This window comes from Camellia sinensis, chromosome 10, assembly GCF_055761805.1.
Source record: "Camellia sinensis isolate YWXY chromosome 10, ASM5576180v1, whole genome shotgun sequence".
In the NCBI taxonomy this organism is placed as follows: Eukaryota; Viridiplantae; Streptophyta; class Magnoliopsida; order Ericales; family Theaceae; genus Camellia; species Camellia sinensis.
This window is the reverse complement of record NC_138970.1, coordinates 81,752,927-81,770,905: the sequence shown is the minus strand read 5'-3', so window position 1 is coordinate 81,770,905 and position 17,979 is coordinate 81,752,927. Positions and strand designations below refer to the sequence as shown.

Here is a 17,979-nt window from a genome sequence, read left to right as displayed (position 1 = left end):
ATAAAAGTGGTCTCCCAAACCATAATGGCCCTCTAGGCCAAGGAAACAAGGTATGGTTCCAAAACCACGCCAAACAGAGAACGTTAAGCGGTCCCGAGAAAAAACGCGCGACCGAAGGCTCCAAAAATCGGAAACTAGTCTCCAAGTGCAAAAAGTGGCCTACGACCACAAGAGGGGGTTTACAAGACCCTTCCTTCCCTCAGGCAAGGAAAACAAGGCTTGGTCCGCAAACCGAGCCAAATCACAAAGAGTTCAGAGGCCCGAAGGCAAGGCTCTCAGCCAAAACTCCGGAAACTCAAAACGAGCACAACATGCACTATCACCGAGCGCTCAATCGATGACGTCTGAGTCTTAAGGTCGGTCAAAAATAGGGTGTCTACACAAACCAGCACCTGTATTCAATCAAAACAATTTCGTAACTAAAAAAAAAAAAAAATCTAAAATTCTTGACATATACATGTCTCAAAGCTTTCAATATCATGATAAAAATACAAATTCAATTATAGCAGAAACAACAGAATAACAACAATATCACAACAAAATCAAAATCACCAACTCAAACTAAAAAAAAAAAAAAACCAAAACATCGAAATTGTAATCAAAATCAAACATACTGGTCAAGTTACCTTCACAAAATCACAAATCACAAAATGTAACTATACACCAAATGCGAAATCGCAAAATAAAAAGATTCACCAAGCGCGCAATCACAAATCACAAATCACGAAGATACACCAAGCGCGAAATCACAAATCACAAAGCTCCACAAAAATGCATTAGCAAATCTTGAAGTTCCACAGAAATCTAAATCACAAACCCATACCCACAACACAATATTTTGATGGAAAATCCAAACAGAAAAGCGCCAAAACAGGAAAGGGTTAAAACGGTACCAAAAAAAAAAAAAGAGGCTCAGGACCTATTGGTGCACAAGAGCAAAATTCATGACTAAAAGGGGAATAAATGTAAAAAGTAAGACTGGCCAGTAAAAAACCCAATTTTAAAACCCTAGACACCCTTACTCGCCTTAGCTAAGGACCAATCCTAATATGAGACATATCCATCTCATCTTGTATTTAATCTCATGCGTCTAAATTTATTGTTTTTGGTTTAGTGATTGAATAAGAAAGAGTTGAATCACAATGACATCTTATACAAATTGAAACTCTAGATAAAGATATCCATGAAATATACATCTTATTCCTTCACATAGAGTAGTAGAAAACCAAGTAGATTTGGATTGTGGGTAATGACTTCATCCACACACTTTTCTCCTTTTAGGAATTGCTTTCAAGGGCACCAACTTTCTTAAATTCAATCCCATTCTCTCAGACATGTCCATGTTCTCTGTAGTGAAATTGCTAGGAAGCTCCCAATCAAAAGCCTGTAACAAAGTGGCCAAACCAAAGTGAACCACCCTATGAGCCAAGGTAAAGCCCACACAAATCCTCCTCCCTGTTCCAAATGGAATCAACTCATAATGTTGTCCCTTGTACTCCACTCCATACTTGAACCAATAAACCTCTCGGTCTTGAAAGACAAAGGATCGTCCCAACAATCAGGATCTCTTCCAATGGCCCAAACATTCACGAGCACTTGTGTATTTTTAGGTATGTGATACCCCATATAGTTGGTATCTTCTGACGCACTCCGAGGAAGGAGAAAGGGAAGTGGAGGATGTAGTCGAAGTGTTTCCTTCACCACGGCTTGCAAATATGGCAATTCATCCATGTCACTTTCTACTTTCTACGACTTTTCTGTTTAGTCCGATAACTTGGTCAAGCTCTTCTTTCGCTTTTATCATTGAGTTAGGGTTGCGTAGAAGCTCTGTCATAGCCCATTCCATGGTGATACTTGTAGTTTCTGATCCGGCAATAAACATTTCCTATATGTAGTAGTGCATTCATAATATTAATAAACATTTCATAACAAAATCTAAATTTTCTATTCTATGGGTAAATTTGGGAGCTAGCTTTTTTTAGCCAACAAGTTATAATTAAGGGAAAATTACATATACCTCTCGAGATTTGGCTAAATTACAAATACTTCCTAAAATTTGAGAAATTACAAATTCTCCTCTAAATGCTATATTTACATAACAAATTAGGGGTAATTTGTTATGAAATATAAACCTCAGGGGACAAATTGTTATGAAAATACAAACTTCAAGGGGCAGGATGTAATTTTTGAAACTCAAGGGAGTATCTGTAATTTAAATAAACCTCGAGGGAGGTATATGTAATTTGTCCTATAATTAAAGAAATTAACTATTTCTTTTATTTTTCTACGTGTTTTTTTTTAAAATATTAAAAAAAAAATAATTAAAACAGTTGTTTCCCAAAACAACCTTCAATATCAAAAGTATAAAAGTGAAATTTTGAAAAGTCATTTGAATCTTTTTCTTCCTAAAAATTGAAATTTCGAAAATTCCATCAATAAGTGACGAGCTTCGGTATACCGATGACATCCCCCCATTTTTCAAAGAACACATAAAACTTGTTTTCAAAAATTATTTTCAATTTTTTTAAAAACAATTCATTCTTGTTTTTTTTCTTTAAATCCAAAATATTATTTAAGTAATGTTTGGATCATAAATTTATTTTTTATAAATCTATTTCAAAATTTTGATCATAACACAACTTTATAACCATTAGATAATATTATAGAAAAATTTGGAGAGCATTTGTAGCTACGCACATAAAAGTCTTCTGGTTGAATTATACTTACAAGTATGATAATTTTGACATTCTTCTCCGAAATCTTATGAGGGTCTTCTCTCCCATCACCTTCATAATCAAGCAACACATCCAGAAAATCTTTCTTCGATTTCTCTTTCCTCCCCGACTCTCTCTCCAACACCCTCTCCTCCACGAACCTCGCCGCAATCTTCATGGGTTTCTCCAATTCCCTCTTCATACTCCTCTTGATTCCTTGTGGGTCGACCCATTTCAAGATCGGAAATTAGTCTGCCAAGTTAGGCATCGCTGCCAAATACATAACTTTGCTCATAGAATCCGAGAATTCAAATCCTTCCTCCGATTCTGGGTCCAGAAGATCCCTCGACAACATGAGAATTCCCCCCAGGTTGAACGACATGAGAAAGAGGAAGCGACTCAGCTACACCTGTTCAAAATTGAAGGGGTAAAAGACATTTGTTTAAATCAAAATGTTTAAAAATAAAAAATAAAAATTTATAGGTGTCGTTTGGTAACACTTACGTTTTCAGTTTTCAGTTTATATTTACAAAAATTTTAAAAACTTAAATAAAAACTTGTTTGGTAAAATTTTTGATTTATAAATCAGTGGTCTCAGTTTATAAATTTGGCCAATAAATGAAAACACAAAAAATGTGTTTTCATTTTGAATTTTCAGTTTTTTTTTTTTACCACCCAACACTAACCACCACCCGCCACCATTTTCCACCACCGTCTTCCGCTACCACCACCCACCTACCACCACCACTTGCCACCACCAGCCACCACCCGCCACCCATCAGCCACCAGCCACTCGCCACCACCACCCACCCCTCGCCGCCACCACCACCTACCACTCACATGCCATCCACCCGCCACCACCTACCACCCGCCACTACCATCCACCGCCCGCCACCACCACCACCACCACCACCCGCCACCTACTTGCCACCACTACTCACCACCCACTTGCCACCACCATCCACCACCTACCATCCACCACCACCACCACCCGCCACCCATCCACCACCCACCTACTACTACCACCCACCACCACCACCAACTCGCTACCATCTACCGCCCGCCACCGTCACCCATCCACCCACCACCACCACCACCCGCCACCACCCATCACCACCTGCCATCCACTACCCACTTACCGCCACCACCCACCACCCGCCGCCACCACCACCACCACCCACTCGCTACCATCTACCGCCCGCCACCGCCACCGCCACCCACCCACCCACCCACCCACCACCACCACCACCCGCCACCACCTACCACCACTCGCCATCCACCACCCACCTACCGCCGCCACTCGCCACCACCACCACCACCAACTCGCTACCACCCGCCACTGTCACCCACCCACCCACCTGCCACCACCACTACCACCCACTCGCTACCACCCATTACCCGCCACCCGCCACTGTCACCCACCCATCCACCACCACCACCCGCCGCCACCACCCACCACCACCACCACCACCACTACCACCCACTCGCTATCACCCACCACCCACCCCCGTTACCTACCCACCCACCACCACCACCCACCCGCCACAACCCACCACCACCAGCTACCCACCACCCATCGTCACCACTTTTCACCACTGTCTTCCGCCGCCACTTGCCACCACTTGCCATTTCTCACTCTTTTTATATTTTTCAATTTTTTTAAACATTTTGTTAATTACCAAACGCGTTTGTAGTTTATATTTTTTTAAAAATAAATAAAAAATAAACAAAAATCAATTTATAAAATTTTTATAAATATAAACTGAAAATATAAACGTTGCCAAACATAATTGTAAAGGATAAAACATTATGAAACCGTCCCACACCACACTCCAATAAAAATAATATATTAATTGTTATTCAATATATATCCTGTGAATGGTTGATAAAAATTTTAGGGTTTCTATAGGTTTCCCTCGTATAAATGTTTGATAAAAGTCACACAAATGTTTGATAAAAATTTTAAATTCATACTTAATTATTTAAAAAAAAAATTCAATTATTATGTGCTTCAAATTTATTTTAGGAAAAATTATTTATAAATCCTATTAGAGAGACTTATACTACATATGATCCTATTAAAAAACTTAAGTTCTCATAAGTCCTGTAGAAAGTTTGTTGAAATATTTACTCTCAATATTAGTTGTTAATATCATAAATAATAGTAAAATCATATATAGGAAATTGAATGTTACCATAAATCATATCTATATAAACGTAACGTAACGTGATACCTACGTAAACGTAACATGACACCTGTTAATATGACACATATATAAATGTAACGTGACAGATGTACGTAACATGAAATTAAATGTTATCATAGATCATATTTATATGAAACGTAACGTGACACCAACATAAACCAGCAACATTTTCACATTCAATTTAAAAAAATAAAAACTCATTAAGTTTGCGAAACGTAACGTAGCACGTTACGTTATGTGTATGTAGGTGTTACGTTACGTTTATATAAGTGTCACGTTACTTTACGTTTATGTAGGTATCACGTTACGTCACGTTTATGTAAGTATCACGTCACGTTACATTTATGTAAGATCTTGTAGAATACATTCCTATCTAAATAGGATTTGAGACTCTATAAGAAATTACACAAGACTTAACCTATCATACGTGTCTAAAAAATGACTTATAAATAAACCTCCCTTTATTTTACACATAAATTTTATATTATATATATTTAATTTTAATCACACATTTAGAAAATTTGGATAGCTAAAGGAGGGTTCAAATAAGAAGTTATTAGTTAATTTTAAAATATTACTCCCCATGTAAAAGATAAAAGTCTTATTATCTCATAAAAAGAGACAAAAATATGATAAATTCTATAGATTCAATCAAGAATAATATCATCTAAGTTTATCCCAAGAACAAACAAGTAATTTTCCGGTTCAGACACTTAAATTCGTGGCCTTATTAAAAAAATTTAAAAGTGTCTAACATTTTACTTCGTTAAACTAGTGATGAGAATTATTTATTTTTTCTCATATCAAGTACAAAAATTTATTGAATTTTGCGCTTTGAAATATTTTTTAAAGTAATATTAGAAATATAAAAATTTTATTAAAATTTTTATTAAATGTTAATTTACATGATTTCTACACCTATGGAAAATATTTAAGTAAAAATTTTAGTAAAACTTTTCTGATATGTAATATTTTTTATATTTTTTACTTAAAATTACAACAGCACCTCCACGGCAACCGCCGCCGCCTCGTCGATCCACCGAACCATGTTGTCGACGCACCGCCGTCGTACGGCGGCCGTCTCGTTGATCCGCCGAGTAACAAGGAACTCCATGGAGCAGAGCCGCCGCATCGTCCGCCAGTAACCGCCGTAGTTTCCGAGAGCGATGGTTCCGTCGCTGAAATCGAAGGCGGTTAGTGCGCGGGGAACTTTGCGGTCAGAGAAAGGCACGTCGTGGTTCTTGAAGAGCTCTGCGGCGGCCATGGCTGACTGGACAGCGATGGTGTTCATGGACCCGAGTTGGAGCCACAGAACGGGTCCGTATTTGGGTCGGAGCTTGTGTAGGGTCTGGTGGGGCATAGGTCCGAGATCGAACATGTTGCCGAACACGGGCCAACCCGGTGGGCCGGATGGTCTGTGTTTGTTAGGGCCGGGTCGGACATATTTGAAGAAGATGAAAAGAAGGGGTAGAAGAAGAAGAGTTAATGGAGTGAACCAAGGTGGTGAACTCACCCAGTCCATTGTTGTGTTTTTGAGGCTTTCTGCCTCTCTGCTTTGCTTTATTGAGCCCCGAATTACTATTTTATTTATTTATTTTTTTAAATTAAATTACAAATACACTTCTAAAATTTACTTAAATTATAAATTATTCATTATAATTTTAAAAATTACATTATATCCCTTAGAGTTTTTAATTTTATAAAAAATAAATTTTTTTATTAAACAAACCTCAACAAATGTATTTGTAATTTCTCTTCTTTTTTTTTTTTTTTTTTTTTTTTATAAGGAGCCCTGAATTACAAGTTGATTGACAACAATCATACATTTTGCACAGTTAAAAAATAATAAAATAAATAAAATAAAATAAAATAAAAAAATCTGACATATTGTTTAGCACCTTTTTTTTTTAAATTATATTTTGCCTTTCTTTTGGGAGGGTCCTTTTAAGTTTTTTTAATTTTTTTATTCTTTGGACATTTATGTTTTAAAATTTTCTCAACTTATTTTTAAAATTAATATCTATTCAAAATTAAATATAAAATGTCATGTTAGTTATCATATAAAATAAAAAATATATATATAAATATTGGAGTTCGAGTCTATGCCAAAAATATGAGTTATATATATATAATCAAATATTTTCATATCATGTGATTGACAATATATAATTTTGTCTAATTTATATTTGAGAAAACTCAAATATATATATATATATATTAGGGGTGAGCAGCAGATATACTGATTCGCCCAAACTGACTGAACAGAACCGATCCGATTTGCCGCATTTTGGACGGATGCGTGATAACGAGCAGACGGTTGCGGATTTATTTTTTCCAATCCATCTATTTTTGGACGGATAGTGGATTTGAGGTTTATTTGGCCACAACCGAACTACCAAACCGCAAGCACCCGTAGTAATTTGTAAAACTTTATGTTTTCAATTTGTTTAGATATTCTGTTTGTGTTTTCAATTGAAAAAAAGTTTAAATATTCTGTTGAAAAAGAGTTTTTAACTTGAATATATTTTTTAAATTGAAAAAAAATAAATGTATTATTTATCTATATTTTTTGGCTTTTAAATCTAAATCTAAAAATAATAAATAAAAAAAATGATATATGCTGGTTGATTTTGATTTTAAAAAATAGATATAGATGTAACAATATAGAGACATACGATTTCTACAACTGCTATGTTCATGGTTTTGGTGGTTTGAATTATTTTTATATTTTAAGAACCACATATTGTAATACTTTATGTGGATGATGCATACTGTGATTATAATATCTAGATGAGCTATGTAGTGGTTGTAATATTTTAAAGTTTTAAACTTCATTTCTTTGGATGAGGCATGCAGTGATTGTAATACTTTTTTAAGTCATTGACTGTAATACTTTTTATTATTATTATTGTTAAAGAAGTGCACAAGTTGAATTATGTTGAAAATTTATAAAATTTTAAATCGCCAAACCGATTTACATCCATCCGTCAATCCGCTCAATCTATATCCGCCGGATTGGTGGATGGATGCGGATTGATTTTTTTCAATCTGCCAATCTGGCGGACGGATAGCGAATTGGAAGTTTTGTGGCGGCAAGTAACCCGCGCCCACCCCATATATATATATATATATATATATAAAGAGTATGAAAGTGGAAAGAAAAAACTAGAATAAAAAAATTGCCAAATATAAATGAGGAAAAGTATATTTTATTGTGTGGGGGGGGGGGGGGAGGTGGTTTAAGAAAGTAATTTTAATGCATAAAATTGAGACAAAATGGTATTTTTACAATTTTAAATAAAAAAATTACTCAAAAATCTCTTTACTTATTGTATGAGAGGGTTCAAGAATGCCGTTGAAAAATTCGAAGATCTTCGAAGATCCTTAAAGAAAAATTCGAATTCCCTAGAAGATGATGAGAGACTTAGATTCTTCAATAGTCTCAACTAAGAACACAAAAGAAAGGAGATGATGGAGATAAGAGATTGGGTGAAGAAGAAGACAAAGTAGCTAGAGAGAGAATAATGGCAAGACTCTCCCATGGATCTCCCACTTTCACTCTCAAGGTTGATAATGGAGAAAGGAAATTAGTTCTTTCCCAAGAGTTATCTCTCCAAAATCCATCTCATGTAAAGCTATAGGTGGGTGCTATTTATAGGCACCTCATGATGTAGGATGGAGCCCATGTGCAAGGCACATGGAGAATATTCTCTCTAACCACCTTGTCCGATGAGGTGACCTCTCCGAGGATGAGAAAAACCCTTGAAGAGGAGATCAACCTCTCGGCGAACCCTTCTTCTTAGCCACACCTAAGCAATGATCCCCAATCATCCCAAAGGGTCAGGGGTAGTCCCAGAGGACGTCCTGCTGCATAAGGGTCAGGGGTAGTTCAAGAAAACGCCTTGCCGCAAATATTGCCGAGTTTTAGGGACACTCTAGATCATGCCATCTCAACCCGGGTATATGCTAATTTAACTGAAGAGTGAATTTATCTCCACTCACCGTCCTCGGGATCGGGTCCTTTGTTCGAACTCCATTACGCCCATGATTCTAGTGCGTAGATCCCGGAAAGCTCCGAGGTCACAAGTGTTCTGGGACTCATTAACAGAGCGACTTCTAGATTGTGTCTGAATCCATTCGAAGCCAATGCTTCGGATCTCTGGGTTCGTGAATCCGAACCCTTTCGAGTCCAAGTGCCCCGGATCTCTAGGCTAGCTCAATACCCTTTCGAGTCCGGGCCCGAGTAAGTCTCTAAGTTTGTGGATCCGAATCCTTTCGAGGCTTAAAGTGATTCAGCCCATTTGATGGCGATAAATCCGGGCCCACAAATCTTGGACTTGCGATAAATTCAGGGCCACCAACCTTGGACTATTGGGCCTAATTAATTTAGTGGGCTCAAATTAGCTCCTCTTACATTTGCCCCTTGCGTGTATGAGAAATTTTAGTTTTCTCGGACATTCATAATTTTATCTTGTCAGCCATGCTTTGCATTGCGTTTTCAAGAATATTTGGTCTTGACAGAATCTAAGAATAAAGTTGAGGATTCACCGTAATTTACAGATAAAATCAACAAGTAATATTAAAAAAATAAATAAATAATTTATTTTTTTTGCCACTAATTTTTTTTTTTTTAACATCTGAAAATATATATACTTTTTTTTCACTCCAAGCAAAAATAAAGCACCTATCACCATTTTTTGTTCTGAAAAAATAAGGCCCATTTTTTTTTTTTTTTTTTTTTTGGTGAAACTTGACTTTGCATTTTGTTCAACAATTTATAAATAAAAAAAAATCAAATCCAAAGATGTTCCAGAATATCTGAAGGCCCATTATCTATATATATAGCCTTAGCTTAGCACATTTGAGGCCATCAGAATCAAACCTCCCCTTTTGCTTTTTTTTTTTTATATATATTTTTTTTCTTTTGGAGATAAAGGACAAAAGCCCTAATATTTCTCTTTTAGGCAACACCTATTCGGCAGGCACATTTTCTCTCTCTAAAAAGAGAGACCAAACTTCTTCTTCTATCTAGAACGGTGGAAGCCCGTGTTTCGATTGAATTTTTTGGATTAAATTTTTTAAAATTTGATTTTTTTGATTTTTGTAGTTTTTATTTTTAGTGAATATTTTTTAAATTTTAAATATTTTTTTATATTTTTAGATGCACCTTACTTAGATGTATCTAAAAAGTAAAAAAATTTGTGAAAAAATATTTTAAAAAATTAATAAATACATAAAAATACAAAAAATGTACTGAATTCTTGTATTTTTTTTTATATTTTTGGTATTTAGTAAGTTTTTAAAAGATTTTTTTTATAATTATTTTTACTTTTTAAGTATATTTATGTTAGGTGTGTTTAAAAAGTAAAAGAAGTGCTTAAAATATTAAAAAAAATCAGTAAAAATAAAAAAATACGAAAAATAAAAAAATAAAATTTTTCGAAAAATATTTTTTGAAAAATTAAAACAAGCAAGGTGATTGATTTCCTTTCTTGAAATTAAAAATCCATCAAATGCTTGCCCCTTTCTATATATATATATATATATATATTGTAGAATATCTGAGGGACCGCCCTAACCAAACTTTTTTTTGCTCCAAACAATGGATAAAGGAAAATGTCTCGTAGCTCAAATTTTGTGGCTCAAAAGTGGCTCAAATGGCCAAAACGATGTCGTTTTGGCCATTTTTATGTTGTTATGTACTCAAAACGACGTCGTTTTGGCAATTTGAGCCACTTTTGAGCCACAAAATTTGAGCTACGCAGCATTGTCGATGGATAAAAACCCTTGGCCTTATTCTCTTTCTGCCAAACTCATTTTCAGCCCACTATCTGTAAGCAAACCGAGACAAGACCCAGCCTAGTATCTTCCTCAATGAAGCTGTATTTCTACAATACCACAGGCTGCTTCTGTGTGGTGCACTGGCCTCCATCGTAGCTCCAAGCAAGGCCATTGCCGAAGACCCACACCACTGTGCATGTCGTCCGCTGCCACAGCTTTGGTTACCACTAGCGTCGCGTCTCAGCCACCGGTTCATGCCGACACCAGCCCAGCTCGCTGCTAGCTGACCTATCCTTTTCACCCGATGCCTTGTGCCAACGCCAAACCAACCTATCGTCGGCCTCTCTTTGCCGAAACTTCGCCTCTGGCCTCGACTGCACAGCGCCAACCACACGTCGCCCACTCAACGCGTCGTGTGGCCTTGCTTAACGCCGTTCAGCTCGTCTCCCTCTCGGCCCAGCAATACCTTTCAGAAATCAGACCACACAACTCAATTTTGCTTGCACAGTGCTTACTCTGCCCATTTCTTTTATTTTTTCTACACTGATTTAGATCTGTAAACTGTTTTCTGCCGAAACCCTCTTCTCCTTCTTATATTTTTGGATCTTTAGGTAAGCTCTAGCCACTTTCCCTTTTTGTTTTGATGGACTTTTATGCTCATGAGTTCGGATTTGTGTATTTGGAATTTTGCAATCTTGCCTATGTACTCACAGCACTGTTTTGTTTGATTTGGGAATGATAAAACATTGCCATACTCTGTTGTTTATTTGCTTAGATTCAAAAGAAATGAATCTTTGACAGTCGAACCTGTAAGCTTGTCGTTACACACTTTGTAGAGCAAAAATCGAACTTGATAATCTTGTACAAATTGAATGACTAATGTTGAATGTTGTTTGCATTTTCATGAACTTGCTCGGAGGAGTAGAATTATTGTAACATAAGTTGCTCATTACTATTGTTGATGTTGCCCCATTCTGATAATGCTTGAATCTGGATATGAAATTGATATTGCGCATCTCATTTGTCGGCTTTACTATTTCAGGCAAATAAATCTTTGTGCGAAATCCACGACCCCAGGGCCCTCAGAATCTGCACTAATGAGAGCAAGGGCTGTCGTTTGAAAGTCTGAGTGATAGCAAAACTATCCCTCAAGAGTCCGAAAGTAGCATACACATTACTTCGGTAAGAAAGATCCTTCTGGAAGGCAACTGAGTCTACCAAGCTTGCACCAATAGAAGTAAAGATTGTCTCTCAAAAGTCCGAGCAGAAGCAAGGTTGTCCCTCAAAAGTCCGAGTGGAAATAAGCCTCTCCCTCAGAAGTCCGAGCAGAAACAAGGCTGCCGCTTGGAAGTCCGAGTGCATGCGCACTTCTACTTCGGCAGCTAACGGAAGCAAATGCTATCCCTCGGAAGTTCGAGTAGGAGTCCACTCTGCTTTGAAAAGAAAGATCCTCGGAGCTCGTATTGATGAAAGTAAGGGTTGTTCTTCGAACCCGCACTAATGAAAGCAAGAGTTGTTCCTTGACAGTTCAAATGGAAACAAGGCTGTCCCTCAGGAGTTTGAATAGTAGCACACACCCTACTTTGACAAGAAGATCCCTTCTGATAGGCCACTAAGTCTCGAGGGTTGTTCTTCGAAAGTCTGAGTGGAAGAACACACTCAACTTGAGCAAGAAAGATCCTTGAGGTTCGCACTGATAGAAGCAAGGTCTGTTCTTCGAAAGTTTGAGTGGGAGCACACACTCTACTTCAACAAGAAAGATCCTCGAAGCTCGCACTGATGGAAACAAGAATTGCTTTTCGAAAGTCTGAGTGGGAGCACACACTCTACTTCAACAAGAAAGAACCTTGAAGCTTGCATTGACGGAAGTAAGGGCTATTCTTCGGAAGTCCGAGTGGGAGCACACACTCTACTTTAGCAAGAAAGACCTTCAAAGCTTGCATTGATGGAAGCAATGGCTGCTCTTCGGAGGTCTGAGTGGGAGCACACTTCTACTGCGTCAAGAAAGATCCCTTTAGGTTGGTAACCGAGTTTACTATTCCTCTTTCTTCTTCGAGAGGCAACAAAAATTATATACTGTTTCAAGCAACATAACACAATGAAGATATACAATATAGAGAAAATAACTTCTAATGGAGATACACAATATGGAGGAAATGACTTTCTTCATAACATAAGAAAGAAAGATAGAAAATTCTTGGACAATGCAAGAAATGCGAATTGTAAATGTCATAGATAGACTTCTTCTACGGAATGTTGACATTTGCCCCTAGAATTACGAGGTCATTTGGAAAGCTTTCACCAGCTGCTCGGGTTGTGGCTGTCATATGCCATCATAGCCATGTCTTCTAAGATATCCTGGGGCCCCTGTTCTTTGAACTTTAGCTCATCTGCTTCGACTTTCTTTCTGAAGATCTTCTTAAGTGTCCGACACTTTTCTGTAGGATGTGCTAGTGATCGGTGGAAAACACAATAATTAGGACCCTCGCGGTCCTTCTTCGGCAAAAGCTCTTCGATACGAAGCAACTTCAGTTTTCCGTCTGCCACTCATTCTTCAACTAAGGCCTTCACCTCCTCAACACTACATGGAAAAAAAGTATCATCTTCGCAATTTTTCCTCTTCTGACCTCTGAATTCCTCCCCCTGCGACCTTCGTGTAGAAGACGCGGAAGTCGCAGTGACAGAAGGTCTTCGGGATGACTTGAAGCTAGTTTTATAACTAGTCTCGAACCTGAACTCCTGAGATTGAGGTACGTTGATGTTCCGAGATGCTTCAATTAGTGCCAAGAAGGTGGGTAGCTTGTGATTAACAAGAAGCATCTTGTTCCCGTTCAATGCCCCTTCAACACAGATTTGGACCAAGTAGCTTTCCTCCACAGTCTTATGACAGTCCACGGCTTTGTCTTGGAACCTCTTCACATATTCGAGAATGTCTTCACCCACTCGTTGCTTTTCCTTACATAAGGTGAGTGCGGTTACCTTCTCAGCCGCTTGAAAGAATTTGGCGTGGAATTTGTTGACCATCTCCTCCCAACTTCGAACGGAGTTTGGGGTCAAGTTAACATATCAACTATATGCTCGGTCGGTGAGGGACTTGGAGAATTATCTCAGTCGGAGGACATAATTTGAACCATGAATCCCCAAAGTCTCGATGAACCGAACAACATGTTTTCGAGCATTTCCCTGTTTGCCATCGAATTTGATAAACTTCGGCACTATGTACCCCTCCGGGTATGGATAACTTAACATCTCGATAGGGTATGGTGGCTTGACATCCGGATCAGGCAAAGAGGGTAAAATTTTCTTGCTCCGTTCTAGCTCGAACATGGCTTGCACATCTGCAAGGGTGAGAAATTGTTGAGGGAGAGAACTTGATGGTGGTATTTCCAGAACTTGGCTTGTAGACCCCAAGACTGAACTAGGAGCAACTTGGCCACTCTAGTGTTGAGAATTCATCATCAGTGAAGACACATGACGATATTGGCCATCGGTACCTATGGACATGCCATTTGGTGATGGGATGTTGCATTGGGCCCCATAAAGTTAATTGCACGCCACGGCTATACAGGGTTGGACTTGCAAACTTGGCGTCAGAGCCAAAGGAGACCCACTCGGTACATGAGTATTTACAATCGGTGGAACAAAATTAGGCATGGATGGAACACCATTTTGTAGAGGAATTTCTATAGGTCTTCCTTGAACTTCCACAACCGCTGGAACACCATTCATCACGCCGGAAACTCCTCCAACCACCGCTAAACCATGGCTCGATCCTCCAGGTGCGTGATTTTGCGCTCCATGGGCCGCAGGTTGGTCATGACTTTTTTCTCCTAGCACTTGATTTTGCACGCCATTTCGTACAACTTCAGGGAGGATTTGGAGTGGATCTTGATGGTTTTGACTATTCCCAACATTGCCATGAAGTTGTTGATGCTTGTTGGTGCTAATTTGACCTTCATTTGTTGCTGGTGGTGCGAAATTCGAACCCATCACCAACACGGTGTGGGTGACATTTTGAAAGGCCATGAGAATCTCTTGTTGAGTGTGTTGGAGTCCTTGAATGGCTTCAAGGATGAGAGGTGCGTCTTGAACTTGAGTCCTTTCATCACCACCATTGGAAGAGCCTTGTTGATGAGTCTCATTATCTGCCATTTTTGCCGGTGTTGTATGAGTTCCAAATCTCGTTGAGACCATTAACCAATCCACCTCCCCAGTAGAGTCGCCAAATGTATGAGAGGGTTCAAGAACGCTGTTGGAAAATTTGAAGATCTTCGAAGATCCTTGAAGAAAAATTCGAATTCCCTAGAAGATGATAAGAGGCTTAGATTCTTCAATAGTCTCAACGAAGAACACAAAAGAAAGGAGATCATGGAGATAAGAGATTAGGTGAAAAAGAAGGCAAAGTAGCTAGAGAGAGAATAATGGCAAGGCTCTCCCATGGATCTCCTACTTTCACTCTCAAGGATGATAATGGAGAAGGGAAATTAGTTCTTTCCCAAGAGTTATCTCTCCAAAATCCATCCCTTGGAAAGCTATGGGTGGGTGCTATTTATAGGCACCTCATGATGTAGGATGGAGCCCATATGCAAGGCACATGGGGAATATTCTCTCTAACCACCTTGTCCGAGGAGGTGACCTCTCCGAGGATGAGGAAAACCCTCGAAGAGGAGATCAACCACTCGGCGAACCCTTCTTCTTAGCCACACCTAACCAATGATCCCCAATCATCCCAAAGGGTCAGGGGTAGTCCCAGAGGATGTCTTGCCGTATAAGGGTTAGGGGTAGTTCAAGAAAACGCCCTACCGCAAATATTGCCGTGTCTCAGGGACCCCCAGATCGTGCCACCTTGACCCGGGTATATGCCAGTTTAACCGAAGAGTGAATTTATCTCCACTCACCGTCCTCGAGATCGGGTCCTTTGTTCGAACTCCATTACGCCCATGGTTCTAGTGTGTAGATCCCAGAAAGCTTCGAGCCTGCAAGTGTTCTGCGACTCATTAACGGAGCGACTTCTAGATTGTTTCTGAATCCGTTCGAAGCCAATGCTTTAGACCTCTAGGTTCATGAATCCGAACCCTTTCGAATCCGAGTGCCTTAGATCTCTAGGCTTGCTTAATACCCTTTCGAGTCCGGGCCCGAGTAAGTCTCTAAGTTCATGGATTCGAATCCTTTCGAGACTTAGAGTGATTCAGCCCGTTTGATGGCGATAAATCCGAGCCCACAAATCTTAGGCTTGCGATAAATTCAGACCCACCAACCTTGGACTATTAGGCCTAATTAATTTAGTGGGCTCAAATTAGCTCCTCTTACACTTATTAATTCAAACTTATATTAAATTGAGTTTTAATCCCTCTCTTAAAATCTCTCTCTTTTTCCATTCTTTTTGGGGACGTGGTTTAAGAAAGTAATTTTAATACATAAAATCGAGACAAAATGGTATTTTTACAATTTTAAATAAAAAAATTACTCAAAAATCTCTTTACTTATTAATTCAAACTTATACTAAAGTAAAGGATGGTTTGGGATGTTCTAAATAAGTACACTTTTTGATTTTTTATGAAATATATGTTGGATATGGGTTGGGTTTGAAGTGATGTGGTAGAGAGGTGATGTGATTTAAATAAGATGATGTGACTTAAATAGGATAGTGACTTTTTGAATTTTTGGCTTTTTTAGTAAATGTCAAACAAGGCAATTTTAATCCCTCTCTTAATAGCTCTCTCTTTTTCCATTCTTTTTTTTTCCAGCTAAATTTCAAAATATGATTTAAATGGTTACTCAAATTTTTCTTAACAATTTTGTGTCTTTTAAATCTATAACTGTCATTATTTTAATTTTTATACAAATTTATACTTAAAATGAATTTATTTATTAAAATATTTTATATCAATGAATAAAAAATCCCAAATTTCAACCGAAGTTGACATCATACAACAAAAAAGAAACTCTCTCTCTCTCTCTCTCTAAAAACCTCCTCCTCAGGCCTATATTTGGGCCGGCCAGCTGCCGCCTTTGGCTATGGCAGTCGGCTGGCCTAGCTCTTTCCGACGTTTGTTTGTTAGTTTTTTCCTTTAATAAACTTGATTCCCCAATTATTTTCCCACCTAGGTGTGTTTTGTGTGCTGTGGTAGACTTTATTTTTTGGTGATTTGGGGCCCGTTATAGTTGATTCATTGGGGGTAGTGGTGTGTTGTTTTCATCAGGGGCCATCCAGGATCTTCATTCGAGCGCTCTTTTGCGAGTAGGAGCTTGAGGGGTGAACTCTGGTTCAGATTTTTGGAGAAGTATTGATGCTTTGTTTGGGTGGAAACATGGGTGTCGAAGTCGATCCAGATCTGTCTGGTTTTCATTCGTGCGCTCCTCTTCAAGTAAGAGTTTGAGGGGTGAACTTCTTCCAAATGTATGGAGGGGTCCCAGCGGTGGGTTGGTGTTTGGTCGGTGTTTGGATCTGCAGTGGGTGTGAGAAAGAAGAAGAACTTGTGGTTTCAAAGATATTCTATCAGACTCAGCTGAGGCAATGTAATTGGTCGGAGAGGAGTACTGGATCCACTGCCACCACCACTGGAGAAGGAATCAGCGAGCCTATTAGTGGAAAAGATAGCGGTGGTTGTAGGAGTTGCTCTTCCAAGGAGGTAATTAATCAGAGAGATGATCTGTCTACTGTAGCTAATGTTGGAGCTGCAATGTCAAGTTTAGCAGGGGAGTTGCAGCAGCATAGGCGTTGGAGTTTTTCGGTGTTGGCTATGGAGTTTTCTCGGTCGGATTAGCAGCATAGGTGTGGGTATTGGGAGTCACAGCAGCATAGGCGTGGTGTGGGCAGCAGCTTAGGCGTGGGTGGTGTGGGCATTGGGAGTTGCAGCAGCATACGGTGGTATGGGCAGCACATAGGCGTGGGTGGTATGGGCATTGGGAGTTGTAGCAGCATAGGCGTGGGTCTTGGAATTGATAAGATTTTAGTTTGGGTGGTGTAGGCATTGGGAGGGCAGCAAAAAAAGTGAATAAAATAATTGGATTGATTAGAGGTGTACAGCAACTTGGTTGTTGGAAAAGAAAATTTCAGTTTGTTGATAAGAGGATTGCAGGAGCAGCTTGGGTGATTTGGTGGGTTGATTTTGTGGGGATTCATGTATTTTATTTTCTAGTTAAGTCCTTCTTAACTTTTTTTTGTTTAAAAAAATCGTGAGGCCAAAGGGTTGGTTATATGAATGCGAATAGCAGTAGTAGGGGTATTTTTGTACTTTCCGAATCTCTCTCGATGCATGTCATCTTCCTGTACC

At 38.8% G+C, this 17,979-nt stretch overlaps 1 pseudogene across 1 annotated transcript; it reads right to left on the bottom strand.

Moving 5' to 3' along the window:
- Positions 1-746: 746 nt before the first annotated feature.
- Positions 747-6,443, bottom strand: LOC114263204 (iridoid oxidase-like; annotated as a pseudogene). The gene is made up of 5 exons (XR_014341483.1): positions 5,934-6,443; positions 4,942-4,948; positions 3,521-3,543; positions 2,728-3,117; positions 747-1,885 (listed from the first exon to the last, which is right to left on the bottom strand). The product of XR_014341483.1 is annotated as an iridoid oxidase-like (transcript).
- Between the last annotated feature and the right edge of the window lie 11,536 nt (positions 6,444-17,979).